This window comes from Lissotriton helveticus, chromosome 3_1 (assembly GCF_964261635.1).
Source record: "Lissotriton helveticus chromosome 3_1, aLisHel1.1, whole genome shotgun sequence".
Lineage (NCBI taxonomy): Eukaryota > Metazoa > Chordata > Amphibia > Caudata > Salamandridae > Lissotriton > Lissotriton helveticus.
Window position 1 is genome coordinate 2,084,619,688 of NC_136061.1, and position 16,683 is coordinate 2,084,636,370.

The 16,683-nt window shown below is 41.4% G+C and overlaps 1 protein-coding gene across 1 annotated transcript in view; it reads right to left on the reverse strand.

Moving 5' to 3' along the window:
* The window catches only part of LOC144824116 (aminopeptidase N-like), an 880,577-nt gene extending 864,960 nt beyond the window's left edge, over window positions 1–15,617 (reverse strand). Inside the window, exon 1 of the mRNA XM_078683228.1 lies at window positions 15,568–15,617. The gene's annotated coding sequence lies outside the window, so the exon portion shown is untranslated. The remainder of the gene's footprint in view (window positions 1–15,567) is intronic.
* Window positions 15,618–16,683: the final 1,066 nt, after the last annotated feature.

Consider the following 16,683-nt stretch of genomic DNA (forward strand, 5'->3'; position numbering starts at 1 on the left):
ACAAAGTCAAATTTCCCTATTGAAAAGCATGTAGCCCTATTGGATAACATTGGGTGACTTTCAATAATTTGAATAAAGTGTAACTTCCCAATGGAACAGGCCAGAGAGGTATTACAAATTGTCAAATTAATAGTTACATTAAAATCAACTTATTGTCAAAATTGTATCTAACATAACTATTTTAGAAAAGTAGCTATAGAAGCTTTACTTTTTTATGGTGCCTAAAAGGTCACTGTTAGCCTTTTCTGGTTGGCCCTGCAGCTGCAAGATCTGCCCTGTAAATTAGGTTTCTAGGGGTCCCATGAACTAAGAATAGAGGAGCCAATTGACTAGGAGTATTACTGTCCTGTGGCAAGTTGGTTGGGGAGGGAACTAGTGGGCTACATGTCAAAAGAGAGTTGCCATGCAAGAACGGATGTCCCTAAACCCGGGTTAGACTGTTTCCTTTGTTGGGCAGCCAGCTTTGCTAAATTTAATTAGATTAGGAGTCATCCTGAAGCAGGAGTGTAGTACCCAGGCAGCCACACCCCTGGGGACAGCCAGTGAGATCCCCATGGGAATGGGAGGGTTTGGCAATGTTTTTAGTGGGCAGAATAAATAGTTAATTTGGTTAGCTTGATGCCACACTTTTCAGGAATTAGTCAAAAAGTGGGTGAGATAGCCCAGGGGAGTAACAGTCATTAACTAGTACAGTCTCCCCTCCCATAAGCTTGTGCAAATGATAGGACTTGCAACTCTGCCAAGAGAACTCAGAACACTCCTGTACCTGTGGAAAACAGAAGACGGCCAGAGCCTACTGGATGACAGGACTGCACAGAGACATGCTGCACCAAATATATCACCAAGGATGGAATGTGCCTACTGTTTGGCTTGTGAGGAGCAACCACAAGGGCTGGACTTGTACCCAGGAAAGAAGAGTGAACTCCAATGGATAGTTGGCAAGTCCCCTGCTAAGACACAGGGCCACAAAAGCTCAAGAGAACAGCTTGCAAAGTGGGCCTCTGCTGCCGCCACGGGACTTGTTTTGTTGTGGCTGGTTCATGCTGGAAGATTGAGTCCGGACCCACTTCAATGTACCCTCAAACCCTGGGTCCATTATTGCCTAAGAGTGTATTCTTTTTCCTGCCCCAACTTAAGAAACCAGTAGACACCACAATAAAACCAGTATTTGTTGTTTGTTCAGCTACCCAGTCAGGCCTGGACTCGCCTGGAACTCCCCTAGTACATGTTGTGAAACTTAGTTCTCAACCCCAAGCGGTGGGCTCTTAACTGGTGCCTAGGAGGACTGGCATTCAAAGAGCTTGCCCAGGAGAGCCTTAGACCATAAAAGAACTCAGGATCATGCAGACCCCAGCAAAGCCTTGTTTGAAAGAAATGCACCTATTTTCCTCAGTCTTTTTAGTTGCTGGTTTGAAGGTAACCTCAGACTTTTCTACGGAGACCCAATTGTTCTAGACTTGTGAATTGCTGCAGTGACCTACTTATTACATCTTCTAACATTCATAACTCCAGTTCCCAGTTCTAGATTTTTCTTTGTTTTTGTGTCTATTTTGAGATAAAAATATAAGCTCATTTTATAAATTGAAGGGGGATTTTATTGTGTCATGGTCCTTAGGCTGTTTTGGGCTTCTTAAATGCTTTACACATGTTTTTCTCCTATGTTTTGTTGGACTGCTTTTAGCATGAATGCTCTGTGCCAAGCTACCAAAGGTCAAACTGAGATTTATTTTATTAAGGCCTAACTGAACCTTATTATAAATAGTGGCATTATTACTTGAGGTTGCATAACCCAGTGAAGTAATAACCCAGTTTCTACACTCCCCTATTTGTCTTTAATAAAATCAGAACTTTCCTTCCCTGATATGTTTGGAAAATCTGCATTTTCAAGCAAAGTTAGTTGATTGAAATATGCAAAGCAGCACATGCAAAAGTACTGCTTATACAATTTGCTTCATGTTCCCACGTTACCTCTCAGACCTAAGGATAATATAATCTACTGTGGACAGTTTACAAATTGTAGTAGAAGGCTGCAGAAAATGTGTTTTTTTTCTGTGACTCTTACTCATCTTTTACCAATGTTGATTCCCTAACACACTTTCAAATGCACTGTTTGCCACTAAATTATCAAAACAAACCGTGAAGGATTACCCTCATCCAACGCCCACCCTCTTTAAAGTAAAGTCTAAATTTTATATGATCTTCACCAATAATTTGGTTTTAATAGGGTTATACATTTAGCTTTATATTTGCATTTGCCATGGCTCCAGTTGCCTTTGCACACTTCCAGTGTAAAACCTGCCAAAGGAACATCATAGCTTGCTTCATCCCATGCTGGACACACCACGGTGCACACAGAATCCAAATTCAACTGGCAAAAGCCACAACCAACATGGCAGGCACCCCAACCACATCTACTGGCTCTAGAACTAAAAGTAGTTATTATTATTATTATAGGGGATTGTAAAGCGCCTGGTGACGCCTCCCGGCATGTCCCCGCGCTGTGGAGAGAGAGTTTTGCCATGTGGATCCAAAAAAAGACAGAGAATTAAAGAGTAAAAAGATAGGTTTTAAACATTTTCCTGAAGGATGCCTCATCGTTCTCTTGTCTGATGTGCATGGGAAGGGTGTTCCATTTTTTTGCTGTCAGAGTACGAAAGGATCTGCCACCCATTCTAGCTTTTTTAGGGAACGTTGTATTAAGCAGACCTGTGCCTGTTGACCGCAAGGATCTATTAGGTACGTAAAGTGTAGCTAGATCAGACATGTAGGGAGGGGCCTTCAAATGAATAATCCTGTGGCACCAGAGGAGCGCTTTGAATAGTATCCTCTTGCTAATCGGCAGCCAGTGAAGGGCAGCCAGAGACGGTCTAGAGGGGGCTCTACGGGGGAGTCTTAGCACAAGGCGTGCAGCTGAATTTTGCAGGACTTGTAATTTCCTCATGTTTTTTTCTGAAGTGCCCAGCAGCAGCACATTCCCGTAATCTATACGGGAAGTAATAAGTGCCTGAGTCATGGTACGCCTGGAACTTATCGGTAGGAGATCCAGGGTACGATTGAGCGCTTTCATGACTCCAAAGCACTTCCCTACTGTTTTTTTGACATGGCTGTCATAGGATAGCTTATTGTCTATCCAGACACCCAAATTCTTGGCTTCCTGACTGGGAGTAGGCACGGGTCCCAAACAAGTGGGCCACCAGTTATTGGTCCATTTTGTATTGTTCCCACCTATTATGAGCACCTCGGTTTTTGTTCCATTTAATTTGAGGCAGTGCTCATTCATCCATGCAGCCAGCTTGCACATGCATGATTTAAAGTTGTCAGCCGCAGAGGAGGGAGCTTGGGACAGGGAGATGAGAAGTTGAGTATCGTCGGCGTAAGAGACAAGCTCTACGCCGAACGATTGAACTACCTCTGCCAATGGAGCCATATATAAGTTGAACAGGGTGGGACTCAGGGCAGAGCCCTGAGGCACCCCCTGTTCCAATGATATGCTGTCCGAAAGAAAACTTCCCCTTTGGACCTGAAAGCTCCTGTTGGTAAGGAAAGCTTTCAGCCATCCCAGTGCCTCTTTGGTGACCCCCGCTCTGTTTAGACACTGTAGCAGAATGGAATGTGCTACATTGTCAAACGCGGCACTAAGGTCCAGCATGATCAAAGCCATTATATAGAGCTTTGGCTTGCAAAAGTGTCCAGAGGCCAATTAGTTATAAATGCATTAGCTGGTTAGTAGTGATCCTTTTGTGCACAACCAGGTTGAGCCTCAAGTTCACACAGGGTACTTCTTAGTTCTAGAGGGAGAAAATGTGTTCCCATAGAGGGAGGTAGAAACAGGGAAGCTGTAAATTATAATGTAGGCCTGTATGTGGACACTTTTACTGCAACACTTTTAATGCTTTAGCTTCCACACCGAGGAGCTGGTGATTATCCTAACAGACAAAATACCTTGCATTCCATTGTGTGCCTCTTCAGCAACATAGGAAATACTGCTCTGCCAAGAAACAGCAGCATCCCACATTGAGATCTGAAGAATCATGACAAAGTTGTTGACTCGAGAAACACCTAGATTCACACAATCAGTTACGTTGCACTCTTAAAAATAGTTCAATGATTTAATCAGATGATTATAGATGGAACAGGTAGGATAGGCTGAGGAGACCTATATTTTGCTTTAATCTCACAGTTTTTGTGTTACAAGTGTAATCACAAAATTAATCTTCATGGATAGAAGAGAAGATTTTGTGCTGGGACAAATAATTGGGGTGATGTAGAAAACTGAGCTTTTGTTACCCTTCACACACTTTTTGCTACTTTTTATCTACTAGATGCAGATTTTCGACTCTGACAGTGCTCTGTGGTCTGCTAACCAGACCTCAGTGCCAGTGGTCCTTCCCCAAGACAAGGTAAGGATCTAGTTGTGCTACAATTGGCTAAGGACTTTAGCAACTCTGTAAGTCCGTTGTAAATGGTACTCCAGATACCTTGGGTAGGGATACTAAAGAGGGTCCCTAAGCGCTGCAGCATTATGCCACCCTAAGGGACCCACATACAAATCCCACAAAGACTGCCACTGCAGGCTGCATGACATGGTGCAAACCATGAGTGAAAGCACAACATGACACTCTTTTTTGTGTCATGCCAAAGTCACTGCATCTAATATAATTAAGTGACCCCCAAAGTAGACCAAAGACCTAAGGCAGGTTGCATTGTATTTGATGTGATGACATATCTGCATGACCAGATATGCCCCTGTGATATCTAGTTCTACTGCTGGATATTGTAAGTGAACAGGGAAGCCATTTTAATGCATGTGCTGGACATTGGTGAAAACGAATTTCCCACCTGCATGATGGCTTCCCTGAAAATAGGGATGTTTGTTACCAAACATCTCGTACTAATAAACTCACACCTATTCCGGTGTTGGACTTATTGATACATGCACCCAGAAGGCACCTTAGAGGTGCACTCTGAAAACCTTCCAGCTTCTGGTGTGCTGACTGACTGTTTTTTGCCAGCCTGCCACCATGGACGGGTATGTGAATCTGTCTTCCCTCACAGGAGAGGATGCTGACTTCCCCGCCCTAAGCCAGCTGATACCAGGCCTGGTGGGAACATTAGCTATGCAGGAGGCATGTTGCACTGCCAGGCTGCACACAATTCCAGGGTGACCAAACCTGAAGGGAACGCCACTTATAGGATTCCACCATCTTGTGTGTCTTAGTATTAGGAATTGACTTCTAGGATAGGGTGATGCCCACTCCCCAAAGCAAGTGGACCATCTACGGGGTATAGTCACCCCAAGGATAAGTAGCTGATTGGCTACTACACCTCACTCCCTTTAATGCCCCTAAATTGACTATTTAGGGAACTCCCTGATACCAGATATTGACAGATCAAGAGAAGGAGCGGACAAAGAAGAGTCCTGTAATGAGAACCGAGGAGCAATGACTGAATTTGCGCCACCCTGACTGCTGCCCCCAACAATTGTGAAAGAAGCAGAATCATCCTGCTGCTGTTCAGTCTCCAAGGAACAAAGAGGTATTGTCAGTGTCATGCAAACTGCCTAAGAAAAACTCCCTTGGAGTAGAGGAGCTACCCCGCAAGCACCAAAGAAGCAAGACCCGGTACATTAACATGCCATCTATGGAGAGAGACTACCAATACAGCAGATGCCCGTGAAGAGCTGGCCATGAACATACTGGTCAGATCCGTCCTCCCTCCAAGCGTGTGGATTCCAGGACAGGCTGGAGCCACACAACACAAATACCTTGTGTGCTGAACCCCTTTCAGCAGCCAAGGCCTGTTGTGTCCACTCTGGACACCAACGCCGAGGAAGATCGACCTGCATGTTGAGGGACTTCAGGAACAGTGAGACCCACATTGTAACAAAGACAAGGAGGTGAGTCTACAACCGCAACCACCCGGCGTTTCATGGAACGTATGTGCTTGCGCTCTAGATCTTGAGTCCAAGGGAGGTGACAATACCAATGGGGTAGATCCACAAGAGCTAAGCCCATGCTTGGCTATGCATAGTCTAGACTTCCAGTTGCTGCCAGTAGCCTGTTCCTGCAGGTGACCAAGAGAATCATGCACTGGAATATGGTGTCAAAAGACACCATTGTACCTCTGCCGGCAGCCAGTGGAGAAGTGGACCGACATTTCCCATGTGTTCAAGCATCTCACGGGTCGAGCCCCCCAATGGGTTCCATTAGACTGGTCCCCCTGTACCAGCTTGCAGCCTCTTCACAACCAGACCGTTCACCATTATAGTAAATGGGACACCTCAAGCCATGACACACCTATGCACCCACACCCCATAAAATCTCCCAAGCTGACCGGATGGTATGGACCTTGCCCTGTGCGCACCTTAAATCCTGAAGAACAGTCCTGTATGTTGTGCCTGAATGCAATACATGTTTTTCCTCCATAGGATAACATTGTCGATCCAGGAAAGCACAACGTGTCCATTTCTGAAAATTGCAAGATTTAATAACTTGAAAAGTACTTACCTGAGTCTGATGATCTTAAATAAAAGTATTTTTTTACTTTTATTAATTGGTGTTGCATTTCTTTATTTAGTGCGGCCTGACTTACTGCCTTTGTGTGTGTAATAAATGCTTAGCACTAGCCTGTGATATGCCAAACTGCTCACCCATACTACCACAAAAGTCAGCATTTGGGTTGTCATTTGTGCCGCTGTAATTCCTTTAGGGTTTCCCTGGACTTTTTCCATGATGTACCTCTTTTTGGTCCTCTATATAAAGAGCCAACTTCCTAACATTTGGGAGAAGTTGATAGATGTATGAAACGGTTTCTAACTCAAAAATCTAATTTTTTTTCTAGACTGATGCAGTAAGCATAAACATTGAATAAATATATGTAAAAAATGTGAGAGTACTTACATCCTCCTTAGTTCACTTGTATCTACAGTGTAGAAAAGTGGTATACATTAATTAAATAAATCTGTCTTTATAAGGACAGAAAAGTATCAGGTTTTCCTATCACCCAAACATTACTGTGCAATGCTTCACATGAGCACAGGATGGTGATGTAAACACACAGCAAGGATGCGATTGTGGTATCTGTTTCATAGGAAAAGGATCTCTCTCTGTGACAGCCTCTCTAACAGCAGATGTAGTCCTCAGGTTAACCATTATGTTTGGCAGTCTGGCAGTCACAGATTGCCTCCGGCTTTCATCGTTACTTTAAAACCAGAATAAAGTGGATCTAAATGTAAGCACTATGGGGCGTATTTTCAAGCCCCTCGCCCCGCAGGTGTGTCACTTTTAACATGGGAAAAAGTGACGCACAGGTGGCACAAGGGCCTTGCAGCAGTGCCTCCAAAATAGAGATGTGCTTCATAGATCAGGCGCTGTGAGGGGCTCTTCTGGTTTTCCATGGAATAAACCTATGTAGTTTGGATCAGCTTGCGATTATCCTGCAGAGATGATGGGCAGGGGTTTGTGCCACTGGGGTTTTACCACCAGCAGGATACGCCACATGCCACGACTGTGCCTCCTATAATAGGATTGGAGCTTTAGCCCAGTGACAGTCCTTCTAATTTTCAAGTGAGAGCTTCCATGAGTAGCTTACTGTCAAATACAAGAATCAGCACTGAAAATAGAATGAACATTTATATGAAATCATATCCTCAATTTTCAAAATGTGTGCTTGCCCTGTGCCACGATTCACCAGGAAAGAGTTTAATCCAGACCTAACACCCTCTAGCGAAGAGAGGCTTGACCTTTGCGATTAGCCTATGGGCAGTCAGTGTTTAAAGCACACTGCATAAGGCCCAAGACTGTACCCTGTAGGTTTTCAGATGGGTGAAGTGGAACATGACACAGATCCTGATGAATAATCACATTATTTGCCCAGGGCCCACAGGGCATCACCAAAGGTTATGTGAAGTTGGTTTTATTTGCCAATACCAAAGGTAACACCATGTGCCCAATGCTCATATGGAATTCCTATAGGCTGTAGACTGTGCCCAGACACTAGGTATAGGACCACTCGCTCATGAGACACAGCCTCCAGCAGAATAAAAGCACATTTCAGACACTTCTCCATGTTTATCTTAACAAAAACGACAAAGTCCTGAAAAACATTTTAACCGTTGCTATCTTTTGATAACAATTTGTAGCAATCTATTAAAGTCTACAATTTAGCAACATTACAACATTTTACATAATGCCCATAAAAAGCTTTATTTAAAACATTATGGTTATAATCCAAAATCTAAAAACCCCAAAACATTTTCTGATTAGCTATACACCCACAACCTCAATACAATCCAGTGCTTTTGACCTGGCACATGGCATCACAAATGGCACTGCAGCAGCTTGAAAGTATGTACTGTCAAGGAATAGATAGGGGAAAGTAGGAAATAGGGAAGTTATGAATTGAAGATAAAAAACACAAGTCTTATCCAGCCTGCTCATTTCAAGGTGTAACAAAACATTAGCGAATATACCTATTTACCAATTGATGAACTCTTGACGGTTCTATGTCTTTGCAAAGCGTTTTTAATTGAATTACTACTTTCACAACTCAACTCCTGCTTAAGGGAAGTACTATGAATTTGCTAAATTTCGATAGGCCTCTTTTATTAGCTCTCGTAATAGGTTTTCACCCGCCCACCCCATCCCAGAATCACACCCCTATTAGAATATGCCTTTTGAATTTTACTAACATGACTGCGGTATTTACTTAATATGAGGAATGGAATATTTTCATTACCCCTTCACTATTTGTCGATTGGTTTTTCTGGCATCAAGAGTTTCTGCTCTATGACATTAGCATTCAGTTCAAACAAACTTTATGGGGACTAATTTTGTACATAAAAGCACATATACGCAAACCATGAATAAAAAGACTAAAACCATACATTTCATCATACAAAACAAATCTAAAAACTCTTATGAGCTAATCTTACATTGCTCTTTAGAGTCCTCAATGATATGATTTGCCCATATGAAATTAAACTGCTACGAATTCGTAAGTCTTCTTTAAGTGCCTTTCTACTCAATATTTGTCACATACCTACATAAAACCATAGTTTCTCTGCAACACATGTATTGCATAGTCAAATTCTTTCCTATGACGTAAGGCTCCTGCTAAAAAGTTCGCCACCCCAAAACATATCATGGGTGAAGACATCATTTGCAAGAACATCAAAGCAGACCTCACTTGTGCGAAATTACAATGTTTCAAAAGTGGTATAATATATCAACTCCAGAGATCATTAATTATAAAACCCACAAAAAACTGAAAATGTAAAAGATCGTGTACTGAAAAATCATCACAGGTACAAGGCTTTAAGGACACTTGTTTAGAAAAGCCCTTTAGAAACGTGAGACACCAGTGGATACAATTAAACCTGAATCTTATTAAACGAAAGCGATGGTGTAGATTATTAACATAAGACTCAAAAGGTTGTTCTAGGGGCCTAGTGTTCAATATTATGTATTGTCTTATTAGCGCTTTTTAAGTTCTATATTTTCCCTTTTACAGCACCCCCTTACTAGGAATTGATTTTTAATAGCTTTCAACTCTCCAGGATAGCATTCATTGCTACAGTATGTATGTTCTTTTCTATAAACAAATGAAGTAAAATTGGTCACAAAAGCTCAGTTAATTAATTTTCCAGTAGAGCCTTACAATGTTGGCACATGTACTGCACCAGTGGCATGGAGTTTTAATGTGAGCTGTATATCTGTCTGCATTTTAAAGTCAATGCAATAATAAATGAAAAAATGTTTTCCTTCATGTGGAAAAATGTAATACTTATGCATTATCTAAGGCACCCTTAGCAGTACAATATAAACTCACTGGGTGAGCGCCTAATGTATAAAAGAGGGACATACAACAATTTATTTTTGACTGTGTTGTCTAAGTTACATTTTCCTTAGAAAACTCCGAATTGTGAATAGTAAACAATATTTATTAATTAGCCTTTGAAAATAGTAGAAACTTTATTGAAAGTTATTTTTTTTAAATCAAAAGTCTAATTCAATGGCAAAAGTATATTTTTAGATTTCGCCTCAAGTTAGCTTTTAGTGGTCTATTTGTGAAAGATCGCTTGTGCAAATTATCAAAAACTTGCATTGGGCTTAGAACCTCACTCATTGCTTACGGTTGGTTGGCTTTATCTTTATGATGAATTACATTTGCGTGCTTCTAATTCAAACGAATGCCTTTTAATTTTTCTGTTTGTCCCTCCCCAGGAGCATAGCCACTTTACCATCATTCGATTGGCTTTCAATTGGTCACATTTAAAGAACGTATTTTTTATTTTTACATTACCCACTCCATGAGACTGCATATGTTTTATTTCACTGCCTATTGTGTACACTATGCTGCTCCCACCCTACTTACTTCTCCTTAACCCATCCTCTACCAACTCTTGCTGGTCTTGCCGGGCCGTTCTGCATCCCAAAAAGCACTTTCACAAATCTCGATTTTCCCTAGATCCCCGCCTCTCTCCACTTCCCCAACCAACCACTTGCCTGCTCCTCGACCCTTTGCTGCCCTTTAAGTAAATAGTTTTAATTTTGTGGGAGGGCCCAACAGTTGCAATTTGCTTCTGTGTTACCTACATTCTAAAAAGTATTTTAATTTATATTCTGTGGAGGTGCATAGCTGTGCCTTTACAATGATACACCTGTCAGGAGCAGCTTTATTATCATGCATTTTTTCTGCATTTGCTGCAAAGCATAATAAACAAATAAAAAAAACATATATGTACGCACAAACATATATATTATATATAATAGGTCTACAAGGCAGGACCTACTGCCTTTGCAAATGCTTGTTAATATCCACTCGGCAAATTTGAATTTTAAAAAGAAAACTCTGTGATGACTAACAGCTAAATAAACTGAAACGAGTTGTGCTGGCTTGTCTTTCAGAGGCTGAAATTAGCGTTCGAAATACGCATGACGTGTTCGGCTGCATGAAGGCGCTATATAGCCTCTCCAGTTGCCAGGAAAACTGCGGTAGTGGAATTACTAACCACTTAGCTGGTTTAAGGCAAATGCGAGGGAACAGGAACAAATGGTAACACAGAAAGCATTCGATTTTACATGAAAATCCCAAAAGGATGCTCAGGTGTCGGAAGCCTTTCACCTAGAGAGGTTCTCAGGCATTTGTATCTGCCAACATCCAGAGGGGATTCTGTTCTCAGATCAGGAAGAGGGCGGTTCCTCATTTCCATAGCACTGGGTCTGTGTCAGGATTCAGGTATAGACGTGCAAAACAAGATGCTAAGGATGAGAGCCTGTAAAACGCTTAAGAGAAAAGCCAGAGTTATTTGCTATCACAAAGGCCCACACTAGAAACTCAGAAGACAGGGTGATGGCATGTAAAAAAGACTGTACAGATGATGGAGCGAGCTTCAGAAATAAAATAAATTTCAGCTTGTGAAGTCACACTTCCATAACTGAATTAATAATATTAATTATTTGTGTTGTGTGTGTATTAATTCAACCTAGTTTTAAGTTGCATTCATGAAAAACACGCGGGAAACTAATATGTGTGCTCATAAATGTGCGTTATGTTGCATCTTTCTGTATGTGGAAAATAATAAATTAATTTTGTCTATTGTTGTGTCCTAACTAATAGCGGCTGATTAAATAATGGCATGTGCTTATTTTTGCTTTTTGTCTACGTGGTGTCACTTTATTCTTACAGGTGCATAGAGAATCCTGCTGGATTAAAATGAAGAATGTTAGATATAAATGCTGCTTTATTTGTGTGCTTTGCCTAGATAACTTAGACTAATGGGTTAATCATTAGCAATGGAGGGTGGGTAACAGAACAAACTGTATTTCTCGCATTAATTATTCTTTTGTGTTTGTTTATATGATAGTTTTCGTAAAGTGGTTCTGGGCCTAGTGCATTCGTGTTTGGCAAAATTCTGCTCGGAGAAAAGCAAGAGTCCATCATGGAAAAATTCCTTCTGCTGAAACATTTTGTCGTGATGTAAAATGAAACGTGATGAGCTGACTGTTCTTAGTCAAGCAAGGCCAAGGCCAGGAACCAGCAGAGGAGTTTGACAGACCGAGGAAGTTATGATTTTCTTTCAGTAAATGTTGCAAACTGGAGGAAGCCTCGTTGTTCGAAAACTAAAGACAATGGACTCTAAGAAAGTGACGGAACTGATGTTCTAAAAAAATGTGGTGACACAGTGGTCTGTCACTTGACAGCCAATCGGACTCCGACTTTAGCAGAAAATTATACTTTTACTTAGATTAGTTTAGCGTAGAAAGGGTATAAAAACTCTTCCCCTTGGAAGAGAGCGTTGCTTCTTTGCTGACCTTTGGATGGGTGTGTCGTGCAGACGAACTTCTCTTGGAGCACGTAAGAGACCCAAAAGACTTTTATTCTATATACTTTATTATAGCAAGTGTAGTTAGGGACTTAGGATTTGAATAATGCCAAACTGTTATTTTCTAATTGATTTATGCTACTGAATTTTACTTAAACCATCGTTACCTTTTTACAAATACTTTAATAAAAATACTCTAATAAAGATTTCTAATGCATTTTCTAAACAAATAGTTAATAAAAATGGAAAACAAGCTGGCCTTGTTATTTCATGAGTTTAGGTTACCATTAGCAAGATCTTATCGCCACAGTGGCTTAATTATTTGTAGGATTTGTAAAGTGTGATGAAATTCATTTACCGTGGTTGTATATAAATGTATATAATTTGTGAATAGGTTAATTAGGTCACATGATTCAGTTGGTCAAAATATGTCATGTTAGATTATGGGCCTTGTGATTGATTTATGATTAATGGTGAATATTGTGAAGTTGGGTAGTGTAGTTTATGACATATTTCCTATAGGCCGCTTGATCACAGAAGCCTAGACAACTAATCTGAAGAAGGGAAAGAGTTTGAGGTAGGTGGGGTTTAAGTTTGGGTTAGCCGTGGCAGAGTGTATTTATTCTCACCAACAACTTGGCTCTGTGCCTGGCAACAATTTGTTTTTGTTGCATTGGCTTTTCAGCTTGCGCTAGTTTGATCACTTATATGACATCCCATCTCCTTTGGTTTGTTTTCCATACTCTGGTTCCCTTCCATCTGACATTTTCTGTTGTATATCTCTTTTTCTTCTGTATCTGTTGGCTTGTCCCGTATGTCATGCTTGCAGAATAATTCCTTCTCTTCTGTAAACTGGGGGTCAGAGCTGGTATCCTGGTCGGCTTCACTGCTCATCAAGGAACCTCTGCCATGAAACAGGATATGCTACCTACCATTTACATGACTTCACGCCCTCAATTATCATGTTTTCAAATTCTGGTCTCTATCTCTATTTCAGAACAAACAAGAGATATTATCCATCCATTGGTCTCACGGGCATCCCTTCCTGGAACCAAAATCAATCATGTCTAGATATTGTTTAAGTCAAAAGCACAGGTGCACCACATGCACAGAATGTGAAGCTAAATCACAGACATTACAAGAATAACAGGAAATAGTGTCCAATCTTTTAGAAAACTTCTTTTTTATTGTTCCAATATGTAAGAAAGAACAGCCGACGCATTTCGTCCCAGATGAGACTTCTTCAGGGCAAGGTGATGTAAAACTTCTTTGGTATTTCGGCAGCTCGTGTGGGAGCAGGCCGCGTAGTAGGGGATGCTGATATGCACCTTAACGCCCTTGCAAGGGGGATGTCTATGCTAAGAATGAGCGTGATCCATCATTCAAGTATTCTCTTTGGACGAAGATTAAGTCCCTGATCAGGGTGCGAAGGAGATTAGGCACCAACTTGGGTACAGGCAGTCCCAGTCAGTCCCACAGCTTACAATTCCTTTTTGTGTTGAGGAAAGTGCAGTCGTCTATAGTATGCCTCTTGGTCCTAGTCTAAACACTCGTGGCCCGTATCGGCATTCTGCTTGTGATCGTATTCCTCTCCTGTCCTTGGCCAACTCGCGGAGAATAGAAATTTTTCGGTCCCGATCTGTCTCCTACGATATCCGTCTCCACTCCCTCCAGTACGAATAGCACCTGGTCTCACAGGCATCCCTTCCTGGAACCAAAATCAATCATGTCTAGATCTTGCTACAACCATCCTGTTACCTGAAGAACTCCTTTGTCTCTCTTTTACCCATCTTCCTCTTGTGTGGCATGCAAGGATGCCTCCAGAGGGAATGAAGAAGGCATGAATTTACAGTGTGTCCATGTCTTCTTTATAGTTTGACAGTCTAAAAGTGGAGTCTCACGTCTGCCATTTTGAATGGAAGACTCTACAAAGGTTTGCAGGAAGGTTTAAAAGATTGTTACGAAAAAGATGGTTGAGTTTTTGGTGGAAATTCACCCAGGATTAGGACTGGGGATAAATGCCCCAATCACTGGAATTTGCAGAGGATAAGAATGCCACCTCACCATCTCCTTCGAACAATCACAGACCTCAGAGAACATCTGAGGAAATGAAGAGCTCTCCTTGACATGGTGGCAAAGATGCCTGAAGGACCCCTTATTTCCACTTGAATTGAATTTCTCTCCAATGGCCATCTAACTGCCCTCTTTTTTTCATTGCATCAAAGACACAAAAAGGTATCAAATGAACATTTCGCTGATCTGTTAGAGTATAATGTGCAATCGACATCTTTGTTAAATTATCAAACAGAAATTATTGCTTTTTGGGCCATTTGCTTCAAATTGTTCTTCTTTTTTTTACATGACGTCATACTTGCACCTGCCTGCCATAAAATTTGAACTCACGTCCATTATAGAAACTTCTCAATGGGATATATATACATGTGTGCGCTGTTGACCCTTGGGGAAGCTCTTATCCGTGGCAAATTCTAGAAAGACGTCTGTTGTTTTTGTGATCGCTGCCAGTGTTTAATACATGCACATTGCCGACACATTTCAAGCATACTGAAGTTTACTTCAATCATGCTTCTATGTTGCGTTGAAGGTTCAGTTGTCGATTGGTGAGTCTAATGCACTGGGCCGTGTGCGAGTTCTGGCTGCAGAGAAACTTAATATTAATACATAACTATTGGGACTTGAGATGAATACTAAATCACAAAATAATGAGGCGTGATCATTTTTCTGACTTCGGAAAAGCCGAAACAATGCACAATAAAATAACTCCGTAAGAAAAGCACAACCTAGCGAGCAACACACAGCATTCTATCACGCTTCTTTCCGTTCTGAGCTGCCCAGTTTTATAATCCGGCACCCACTCATTCGCAGAAATAGTTGGTTTTAAAGCAGGCGCTTGCGAACAAGTGTCCTGCACTGAGCCAAAGCAGCTGAGTATGATACAGTGCAAGAGGAATTAACTTTCTCTATAAACAAAGACAAGCAGGTATATGCAGCTCGAGAGAACAACATCTGTATTAGACAGAAGAGCAACGCCCAGAAGCTCATGCGCCATTGAAGCAATGGGGTTTAATAGGTAAACTACTCACATACATGCTTAAAATCTTGGACAACCTTTGAATGACCATGAGTATTTTTTCGATTGCTTTAAATAGGAGAATCTTAGAATTCTTATCTTAATAAACAGTTTAAAAGATTTGATACCACCATTTAGTTTCCCCCATACTCACATCTTTGAAGGAGGAGACCGCTTGCCCATATGTCATCAGTAGTTTCCCTCTCAAAGTCACATTCTCTGCCACATGCTTTTATTAGGGCACTGGGGCGGCACCTTGCTAACTTTAATTGCATGTCTTGGTTTGAATCTCCTATTACACCTTGTTGGCATTTCGCAAGCACTTCTCCTGGGCAGGTGCGTATGATTGTCATTGTGCTGGCAAATGCCTAGGGCTGATCTGCATTAGAACCTGGCACACACAGATTTCCGACTGGGAGTCTCCTTCAATAATTGAAGTATTCCCATCCTGACCAATGTTACTGAGACGAGAGCACCTTGATCTACCCAGCAAGGAGAGATGTTCCACACTCGTCTCACTGATCCTTAATCATAAAACAGTGTCAAAAAATAGATGGAGCTTTAGATCTCTGTCTGACCGTATGATTATTTGTTTTTGCTATTAAACAACATTTCCAGTAGTAGTCCTTCAAAGTTTTCCAGGTGCTGATGACTAGGCATATTACTGGGAATGTTATTTGACTATATTCCTGCAGGCTACTACTCCCCTTCTGCAGGGTTCTATTTAGCATTACAATATGTGCATCGAGAATGGAGCCTCCTGTGCAAAAACATTTTTGCTTGTGGAGAAAGCTCTTCTGCTACACCACAACAAAAATGAGGTTCATTAGTTTCACTTACCATCCTGGAAGAGAATTAAGGGCCTGATAATAAGGTTGGTGCAGTTGTGCCGGCTCTCTGCAAAAAATGAGTTTGAGAGCTCTGGTTACAAACAAAATGTAGCAGACATTGAGAAATAACAGAAAGCTAAACAGAAAACCAAGACTGGATATGCGGCACAAAGGGCGGTGAAGTTTGGCTGTGTGAGAGGGGGCGGTGGCTATTGGGGGATAGTCTTTTTCTTACTTTTATTAGGCAGCCATTTTTTTCTACCTTTTACAAAACTGTGGAGTCTATTTGGGAGTTGTACTTGGAAGTGAGAAGTCATGGTTGGGTGCTACTCTTCGTCAGTAAACATACATTTATTTTTAGCCATTTCTAAGGTATTTTTTAAGGTGTGAGGAGGTAGGAGAGTTGTGTATATAATATGTGTGGAGCTATTGGTGAGCTT